Raw genomic sequence first — 10966 nt, 5'->3', positions numbered from 1 at the left:
GGTACTTTATTTCATTCAATTTTCTGTCACCCCTGGGACCCAAATTATTCTATCCCATTTTACAGGTAAGGAAACCAAAGCCCAGAGAAATCAAGTGATTTCCCCAAGGCCACACAGCCAGTCAAAAGGCAGAAGTAACACTTGAATTTACACCTTCATATCACGAATTCCCACGCTGCTGCGTTAGAGCACGTTGCTCCCACTGTAGCCGAACAAACTCCTTGGCTCCTACAACTTAAGCACCAAAAGCAATCCCCAAACTTCAGGCAAGGGCCCTGCCATCAGTTCGAGCCCTAAATATTAACTCTCACCGGTCTTAATTTTCACACCAGGGAGATGCAACGAAGGAGCCTGGAGCATGGGCTTCAGAGGCTGGCCTTCCAGGGATCAGACCCCAGTCCCGCTCCTAACTAGTTGCGTGCAAGGCGTACAGTGCGAATCACTGTATGGAACATTCCTGTAGCATATGCTCAGAGCAGGTCTCATCAAGGTGATCAACCTGATACAACAGTAATGTCACCTACGTGGAAGGGCTGCTGGAAATTTCTGTAAGGGGAACCAGCTTCGTGTTTAGAACAGAGCCTGGCCTATAGGAAGCCCACAGAGTAAGCGTTGATATTACTACTAATGATATTATTATTAGAGCAAGAGTTCCCAATTTGCATGGCTAATAAAGAAGTGATTCCCCAGTGAATTTATCCCTCTTCCCAGACATAGAATGCACCTTATGCCTCACACCTGGCTAAAGGAAAAGTTGCTCTGTCTACACCAGAATTGATGGCTACAGTTTCCCATAACCATACATCAAGAGCCTGGACCTGGGGCCTGGACTGCTGTTCACGTCTTATTTTCACTGCCTCCCACCCCTGTCTCCTTGCTGACATCCCAGCCAACGTCAGTAGGAGATGATAGCTCTGAAGACTGGACTCTCCTGGGCACACGTTGCTCACTGCCGATTGATGTGTGAGCGAGCCTTGGGAAATGGTCCCAAACCCAGCGAACACGAGCCCTCTCCTGGGGGCAGGTGGTCTGCTTGGCCACATCTGCAGGGCTGTGTGAGATGATGGAGCAGCGGTGGTTGGGGCAGGGGTGGGGGTCCGCTGGGGCGGGTGGGCCGATGTGGTCCACGAGGTGAGCCCCTTCCTTTCCGGAGTGACAAGTCATCAGTGCCATTGGAAAACATGCCAGAGTAATCCTGCCCGTCACGACGCCTGTGGCTTCTGACCACACATGAAAGATGGTCAGACGCTGAACTTTTTGCTCATGCTCCTAAAAGGCTCCACTTATCCACCCAACAGAAAACAGTGTGTGTGCCTTTATGGCGTGTGTTGCCATGATAGGTTTCTATTGCTGACAAAAAGTAAAAGAAACACAAAAACACTGCTAGCCATGCCCATTTGTGGGTGCCTATGCCCTGTGTGCCTGGCCTTGTGTATGAGTTAGCTCTTCAAATCCTCTTTAGAACCTCTAGGGTGGTTAGGCTACTCTCCCCAAAAGCAGAGGCTCAAAGAGACTGGGGACGTGGTCCAAGGTCACAAAATTATCATTTGGCAGATTCAGGATTTGAACCCAGGTCTGTGTGAATCCAAAGCCCCAAGTGTTTGACAGATATAAATGTCCTTGGGAGGGAAAGACGGGGGCTGAGGGCATTCAAACTGGGGTTCGGTGACCCACTCCCCGTAACCATTCAGACCAAGGATCTCGCCTCAGGCTTGATGCCCCCCCAACCTCTGAAGCTAATGGGGGGAGTGTCATGAGGGAGGGATGGTGGGGGGAGACCATCCCCACCCCCTGGCGCTCCCATCCCCTCCCAGCCCCCCTCTGTGTGCCACAACAGCCAATCAATACTGGCTTACATTTTATGAGACAAGGAGTTAACTTGTTCAATTATGGGGGAGACAGCTCTATTCTTTCGTAACAAGTAATCTGAGTAGGAAAATCGATCCTGAGAGGCCCCATGCACGCTGGCTAATTTTATATTATCCTTAGCCAATGGGCGAGCACAGAGTAATGGAGTTGTTGTTACAGTTCATTATGGGAGGGGGATCAATAGTGGGACAATCTGAGGCGCAGCAGCACAGCTGTGGCAATAAGGGGGGGGGGCGTGGGGAGGGCCACTGCCTTGCGTGTGCTCCCAACCACACTGCGGACTCCTGCCCCAGCCCCTCAGAAAGGAGCCCCTCGGGATGGAGGCCAGGAGACTCCCCGTGACCCAGGCCCCGGCGGCCCCCCAGCAGCCAGGCTCCCGCTGATGGAAAATGAAGGGAGGCAAAGCCTCTGTCACCGCAGCCTGGCTTGTGACCACCGCGTTTTCCCTGCTGTCCTTGCAAGTGGCTTTTGGACAGAACCCAGGGTTGGCCTGGCGGGGAATTCTCCTTGGCTTCTCGATGGCCCCAAACACTAATTCCTGGTTTTCTTCCTAAATACACGGCCGAGATAGACAGGCGGCCTCTGTCTTCTGTGTGCTCAGCGACCCAGAGATGCCGTCCCAGCTCCCCCTGGCTCCTGGGCAGGAATTTAATCTCCCTGGGGCAGTGGCTTCACTTCCAGGCGAGATCTGACATTTGGGTTGTTCCAATTTTCTCCCTTGTGACAGCGCTGCTGGTCCTGATTCAGCACTTTAGCATCCGTCTTGCATGGCCCTCCCCGAGCCCCTCAGGCGCTGTGCTTCTGTGCACGGCAGGCACGGCAGCAGCCTCTCGACACGATCAGGCTCCTCATCTATTTAACTTATTTACAGTATTATTTCGTCTCTATTATGTGTGACCCCATTTTATATGCATTGTCTTATTCACCCCTCAGAGCGCCTTCTGCTATGATCCCAATATATAGGTGAGTAAACCAAGGCTCAGAGAGGAAAAGCAATGGGCTGAGGATGCACAGGTATTAAAGGTCAGAGCCAGAATTTGAGCTTTTATCTGGCATGCCTCCAGCTCTGAAAACATTCCACAAGGCATTCCATGTCCTTTTGTTCAAAGTCTGTCTTCTCATGACTAGTCCACTGCCTGGCATACTTGTGTATAATGGGTATGATTTTTTTTAAGATATTTATTTATTCATGAGAGACACAAAAAGAGAGGCAGAGACACAGGCAGAGGGAGAAGCAGGCTCCATGCAGGGAGCCCGAAATGGGACTCGATCCCAGGACCCCGGGATCATGACCTGAGCTGAAGGCAGACACTCAACCACCGAGCCACCCAGGCGTCCTAGGTATGATTTTTTAAAAATATTAAATTAGGAGTGCCTGGATGGCTCAGTCGGTTGAGCATCCAACTCTTGATTTTGGCTCCAGTCATGATCTCAGGGTCCTGGGATTGAGCCTCACGTCGGGCTCTGTGCTCACTGGGGAGTCTGCTTGAGGATTCCTTCTCCCTCTCTCTTTCTAAAGTAAATAAAGAAATCTTTAAAAAAAATTAAGTCAACCTATTTTCATATGCTTCCTCCTCCATTAAACATGCTTTCCTGCCATCACCATACTATTATGGACCTAGGAGAGTGGGGAGAACCAGGCTTCGCTCTGCCAGGAGACAGGTTGGAGGGAGGAGGGGTCCCCGAGCACACAAGGAGGGAGGAATGGTAGCCATTCCTGTCCTGGCCAGTGTGAGAGGCAGAAGGACAGAAGTCGGGATACTTCATGGTCACATGTATGGAGGGCTAACTGTACGCCAGTAAGTAAACATCCTTATAACTACTAATTCAGATATACTAAAGTTCAACACGTTTTATTAATTTTGTTCTTACAGCAAACTTCGGGGTAGTTACCATTAGCATCCCATGCTGCAGAGAAGAAACCAAAGCCCTGGAAGTGTAAAGATCTTGCTGGATTTGAAGCCAGACTCACTACTTCCAGACACTATTATCCACAATGTTGTTCTGGAATAGAAGACAGTAGGATGTGTCTGGACTCCTCTCTCTGGACCCAAATCCCAGCGTTAGGGGTGTTGGGTTGAGGGGAGAGGAGAAACGGGGAGAATTGATGCTCCAATTCTTATTTGGAAGTCAGAGATCACTCAGCAGCGCCATCCCTGTCCCGAGGTGGGTAATGCAGTAGAATTAATATGACACACCGTATAGTTAGATGGGCAGAGATCCGAGTTAGCATTCGGAATCCCTTTATCTCCCATCAGGCACAACTGGGAGCCAAAGTTTCCAACAGGGGATGTGGAATTCAGCCAACTGTCCCTGTTGTGGACTCAACTGTGACCCCTAAAATTCGTCTGTTGAGATCCTAGTTCCTGTACTTCAGAATGTGGCTGTATTTGGAGATAGGGTCTTTAAAGAGACAATTAAACTAAGATGATGTCAGACAGTGGGGTCCTAATCCAATGTGACAGGTGTTCTTATTAGGGGAGGAAATCTGGGGACACGGAGAGACACAAGGGATCTACACACACAGAGAGAAGCAGTGTGAGGACAAAGCAAGAAGGTGGACACCTGCCAACCAAGTAACAAGGCCTCAGAAGACACCAAACCTGCCAACACTTCGACCTTGGACTTCCAGCTTCCGATGTTTAAGCCCCCCGTCATGGTGTTTGCCAAGCTGATTGAGGCAGACCTGCCATGAGGCTGCCAAGACAGGAGAAACAAAGTGACCTCCTCCTGGAAGGCTCAGAGTGAGCCGCGCACATGCAGGGCAAGATGGAGGATGTGGCCAGAATTCGGAGTTCCAGAGACCAGCACAGCCAAGGCAGGACTGGCTGTGTGAGTAAGGGAGGACCTCAGGCCCTGACCCAGGCCAGCAAACAGACCATGAAAACAGCAGCTGCAGTTACCAACCAGTCACCAGACATGGGAAAAGGGGCAGAGCCACAGCCCCCAGACCCTGAGGTGGTCTGCTCTCACTCTTCAGAGGAGCTATGGACAGTGAGGGAGGGGAAAGGTGGAGAGGCCTGGGAAGGGTCCTGGGGAGGGTTCTCAGAAGGAGGACAACTGTTCACCACGAGGACCAAACACAATGCTTTAAATAATAGCACACATGGAATAATTAACATCTTTCTCCTAGACTAGAAGTCAACAACTGTGGCCCTCGGGCCAAATTCAGCCTATGTGTTTTTGTCAATAAAGTTTTATTGGGACATAGGCATGACGCTTGTTGACACATGATGTATAGCACCAAAGCCTGAAATATTTACCCTCTGATCCTTTACAGAAAATGTTTGCCAACCTCTGCCCTAGAAGCAATGTTTCTGGAACAATGGTGGCTGGACTCTCTAGGACAGCTGGAGAATAGTTTGAAGGATTTCATCCATTCAATCATTTGTCCACTCAATCAGTCAACAAATATTTTCCCAAGGGACCACCATGTGCCAAAACCCATGCTCAGTACTAATGATTCAACAGTGAACAAAGAGTCACGGTTCTCTCGCCAAGGTACTTACAGTCTCGTGGGAACACAGACATTAAACAAATGATCACACAAACCTGCTGTGCTAAACCGAGGTGAATTCTATGCTGGAGAGTTTGAAAAATCTATTAAACCATATCTTCTCTTTCCCCAGAAGCAGATGCTGAGATAAGGGTTCAAATGCAAATCATTTATTTGGAAGATGGTCCTGGGAAGTACCAGCAGGGGAGTGGAGAAGTAGGGCAGGGCAGGGAGGGAAGCCACAGATAGTGTGTAACTGAGCAGATGACCCTCTGAGGACCCCAGGGACACCGTGGGAATGCTCCTCAGAGTTCTCCCACCCAAGGACAAGGAGGCTGGGATACCAACTCCCCATCTGTCATTGGTTGAGGGCTGCTCCCTGCGGCATTGAGTCTCCTGCTCTTCCTGCTTGTCCTCACCTGGTTGACGTGGGGTCACACGTGATCCCTAAGCAGCCTATCCTGTGTAGGGTGATACAGAGAGGATGAGGGTGTCTGGGGTGGAGGGGGACATTCTATCTGCCCTGAGGTTGAAGGGAGCCTTGGGAAAGAGCATTCCTACTGAGGGAGCCTGTGGCTCCTGACCCAGGCACAACAAGCTGCTCCCTCCTTGAGGTCCTCAGCACCCTTCGCTTTAATTAGAGCACTTAACGGGAGGTGTGAACACTGTCACCTTGGAGGAAATGAGCCATGCCATATCCATTTTTCTGTCCCCAGAGCCTAGTGCTCTGTGCCCAGCACACAGTAGGACCACAGTGAATGATGAGTGAGCATCTTCCCAGCTTTAATGGGACGACAAGAGCTCAGGAAAATTCTCCTTCTGTCTGGTGCTTTCTGCAGACAGCTCCCAAGGGCTTCAGGGCTATATACTAGAGAAGCCCTGCCCACATTTAGGGCAAAGAGGCGGGAGGAGCTCAACCTCAAGAAGGTCATGAGTGCAGAGGACACAACCTAGGTATTGGATTTTATCTGATCACTGAACAGTGGTTCTTAAAGAGAGGTCAAGGAACCGCTGGGGGTTCCCAAAACCTACGCATTGTTTTCACTAAATACTAAATACTGAAACATCATTTGCCTTTTTCTTATTGTCGTTTTCTCATGAGTATACAAGGGAGCTTCCTCAGAGACTATTTTATATCTACAAAAATGTAAAGCTGTGCCATGCTTCATTATTGTTATTTTTAAGTAAATGAATGAATAAATATTGCTTATTTTTAATTTCTAACCTGGTAAATATCAATAACCTATCTAAACAAAAAGTTTTGGGCTCCTCAACAATAATAAGTTTTGAAGGGAAGCAGGCTCCTGAAACCAAAAAGTTTGAGAATGCCCATGTTTGCCAATTGTTCACTATCAATGTTCATGGGGCAGAGACCATAGCCCACTGTAGAACCAGTCACTTTCCCACTTTCTCAGCTGCCCTTGCATCTCGGATGTAACCATATGACCTAGGCCTATCCTAACAGATACTTCTTGCCTATCTTTGGAGGGGGATGCTTGTGATCCCAAGTAGGACATAGAGTAGAGAGGCGTCTAGTAGTGGCACCACATCCTGATCTAAAAGTCAGTGGAGGCCATGGGGCTGTAGTGGTGACTGGCCTTTAGTAGCGGCGTCTCCCTGGCCGGGGGTTGTGGCATGATCCAGCTACAACCTGGCTGTCTCTTGGCCTCCCTGCTCTGAGCTACCATCCCAGCCTGTCTCTGCAGGCTGTCCGACAATGCTGCGAGCTCTGGCAACTTGCTTGTGATCTCTGTGCCTCAGTAGACACAGTAAAGATGATAAAAAAGTGTGGGAAGGATCGTAAAGATTCAACGAGGTAACACATGTCAAGCGCTCCATGCCTGGCACGGGGTAACCACTCGGTATGTGTTGGTTGCCTTTGAGATGAGGATGATGAAGAAGGTGATAGTTATCGTGATGAATCACTGCCACTGGCTGTGCTGCTCATCGTGGCATCACTGGGAGGCCCTGAGGCCTCATCCCTGACCTTGGTGCTCAGCGCAAAGGAGCATGTGGCCCTAATCAGGGATATGCTTCCAATAATTCCCCTCCTTAAATCAGGCACGATTGGTTTCCGCTGCCTGCCAACTGAGAGCTGCGATGGATCCAGTGAAAGAGACCAGGCTGTACCACGTTTCAGAGGCCTCCACTGAAGAGTCAGTATTTGTGCCTCTATGGCATGTTTACATAATGATCCTCCTTCTGTTGACTCACTTCTTCACTTAAATAAATTTGCGCACAAAGGGTTTGATGCACTAGTTCCCATTTTTTTCCCCTCATAAGAGTCATAGATAATTGTTTGGTAAAAACTCTCCGTCTCCGCACCCCCTAAAATCCTTTCCTGTACTATGAGTTCCATGATCTGGGGAATTTGGGCTCCCTGAGCAGCGGGGCAGGGCGGGCAGGGCAGGGCAGGTGGATGGCTGGCGTGGACTTGGTGGCCCGGCCCTGATTCCCTCACCAGGCAAATAAGGCTACTCTGAAGCTGTTCCATGGGGATTGGAGACAGTGCAGGGTGCTGGACCGGAGTCTCGGTACCCAGGAGGACCTGGATACGAGTTTCCTTCTCCAAGGCCACATGTTTTGGGCAATTGCTGGCTAGATCTTGTCTCTCCCAGCATGGTTCTGGCCTCACTTCTACGCTAAGATCCCCGACTAGTTCTTGAAGAAGTAGAGGGCTGATGAGCAGGGAGAGGCAGAGCTGGGGAAGCTGAGTGTGGGGAGGAGGGAGCAGGAGGGGGAGCTGGGAGAGAGGACCGAGGAGGAAGGGGGGGAGGACTCTCTAAGCAGGTGGCCCTCTGGGACCTGGGCCCCGCCCCTTCCTCTCACCACCCACCATCTACTCAGATCTTGGCTCCCTTTCCAGAAATGCCCAATGGTTCACATTTAATTACTGCATAAAAAAATTGGAAAGTAGAAGAGGAAGAGTTAAATGTTCTCCTAAAAGGAGGAAGCTGTAGCTAATCCCAATTAGGAGGAAGTCCCAGGCTATTGAAACGCTACAATCCAATTACATCAGGTAAAATGAATTACTCCGTTAATGCTGACTTATTATGAAGACACCTTCTTATTGCTCTCATTAATAATCTTTAGACATCATTTTAGCGCATATTGGCTGCAATAACATTTCTATTAGCATCATGGTGGAGCAGGGCTGACAATTAAAATAAAAAATAAATCAACCCAAGGAGCGAACAAACGTAATTATAGTTCAGAAAGAGCTTTTATGTGTATTTGATTAGTCAGTGGAACAGCGCCTCCTTTCTTGCCTTGATTTTGTGTCAGCCCCAAACCACACATAGGCTGCAGTGAGAGGAGAGGCTGAGGAGTGTATGTGAGAAGCACAGAAAGACAGAGGCGATAAGGGAGCTTGTCAATCGAGGAAAGGGTTCCTGGCTCTCTGGTGGAAACTCCTTCTCCTCTCTGGGTCTCTGTCCCTCCTATTTCTGAAACAAGAATTTTAGAAGATTTCTAATTTCTGGATTGAATCTCTCCTATAGTCTAGAGCTCTATAAAGTCTGCCTGCGGCAGAGGATTGAAGATCCCAAATACCCCAGAGTGCCAGGAGGCAGAAGCCTAAGAAAAAAGAAAAATTGTTTTTGCCAAACAGCTGCTATATGCCTGAAGCTTGGTTTCTTCTAGAGCAGAGGTTCTCAACTGGGCAGTCTATGCCCCAGGAGACAGTTTTGATTGTCATGACCTGGAGTGGGCTTAGGTAGATGCTACTGGAATCTTGTGGGTAGAGGCCATGGATATTACTGAACATCCTACAATGCACAGGACATCATCTGACCCCAGCTGTCAGTATTGCTGAGTTGAAAAACCATTCTCAGACTCTGTACTTTTGTACAACCGGAATCAGATTTCTGGGGGCAGTCTTAATGGAAACCAAACCTCTTTGGCATCCTTGGTGAGATGATCTCTACTAAACACAGAATGAAAAGTCAGCAGAGGAATTCAGTAAACTTAAATAAAAACTTAAAAATTAACTATTAAATTCTTAAATAATTGTATATTATTCTTCAATTATTCTATATAGAGGCACACATTAGCCTGTGTCCCTCAGTGCCCTTAGCTCCAACCCCCTACTCAGACCTTGGCTCCCTTTCCAGAAATATACACACATAAGTAATGCCAAACACACACACACACACACACACAAACACACACACACACTGCCTCATATATATGCATACATAATGCTTCATATACATATATGCATATATAATGTCATATGGATACATACACACACACATGTGTGTCTGTGTGTGGAGATACTTGTATCTAATGACCTTCTAAGGTAGTGTGAAAGAAAAGGCAAAATACTCTAAAGTAATTACAAATCAATATGAAACACAGCTAAAAAGTCCTTGGGGAAATTGCCAAGTCTGGGATTTTGCCTGTGTCTTCTGAAGCCCTGAATTTCATAGAAATCCTTCAGAGATTTCCCAAACATTTCATTTAAAATTATTTTTAAAACATAGTTTTAGCTATTTTAAAAAGTGATTTTTTAAAAATCCCTATAACTCTCAAGATGCTGGATACCAAATTTAATACACCCAGGGCCACCAAATCATTAACTTCGGCTGACAGGCAAAATCACTCTGGGACAGACCGTGAAGTTAAGCTTCTGCTTCCAGCTCTGTATCATTAAAGAGCACCCAGAATTTGCAAATTGAGCTCTTTATAACTACATATCTGAGAGAATCTGGATCTTATTGATACTCAACAATATTCAGGATGAAGCTGGATGCAAGAATAAAATAAAACTTGTGATTCTCAGCCATCATTTCTACTTTGAAATGGGGAAGGGAGTCCATCAAGAGAAACTTACTATAATCCTTGATTGGCTTTTAAAGCTTAAATGCTGCATTTTAACCTTGTATTAGCTTTTGATTATTGCATAGCATCTACCACAAACATAGAACAACATATATTTATGACCATACAGCTTCCAGGGCTCCAAAGTGTGGATCCAGCAGAGTTGAGTTCTATGCTCAGGGGCTCATGAGGCTCTTACCAGGGTGTTGGCCACAACTTGGTTTAGTATCTTCTTCCAAATTCATCCGGGGTGTTCACAGAAGCTAGTTTCTTACAGTCAGAGGCCTGAGATTTCTGTTTTATTGTTAGCTGCCAGGTGAGGGTCACTCTCACTAGATCTTAGATTGTCCTCTTGTAAGGAAAAGTCTGATGTGTGAAATAAAATAAAAGTCTGATGAGAAAGCCCCCAGCCTCTGGATGATGAGTTCCCTCCCACAAGTTAATCCTTATAAACAAAAGAATCTTGTTTTCAAATTTAAAGGGTTTAAATTTAAATTTTCAGACTGTAGCCTTTTTTTCCCCACAATAGACTTTACATGCTGTGTCCAATTAATCCCACTCAGCCCCATACTGTCCATGTAAACAGTTTTAAACCTCTCTGGATTAATCACCCTTTGCTGCATAAGAAATTACCCCCAAATCTAGCAGCTGAAGACCCCAAATATGCATTATGTCATACAGTTTCTGAGAGTCAGGAATCCAGCAGTGACTTAGCTGGGTGGTTCCAGCTCAGGATCTCCTGAGGCTATAGTCATCCAAAGGCTCGACTGGGGCTGGTGT

This window comes from Canis lupus, chromosome 5, assembly GCF_048164855.1.
Source record: "Canis lupus baileyi chromosome 5, mCanLup2.hap1, whole genome shotgun sequence".
NCBI classification, from domain to species: Eukaryota; Metazoa; Chordata; class Mammalia; order Carnivora; family Canidae; genus Canis; species Canis lupus.
This window is presented reverse-complemented; position numbering follows the sequence as displayed.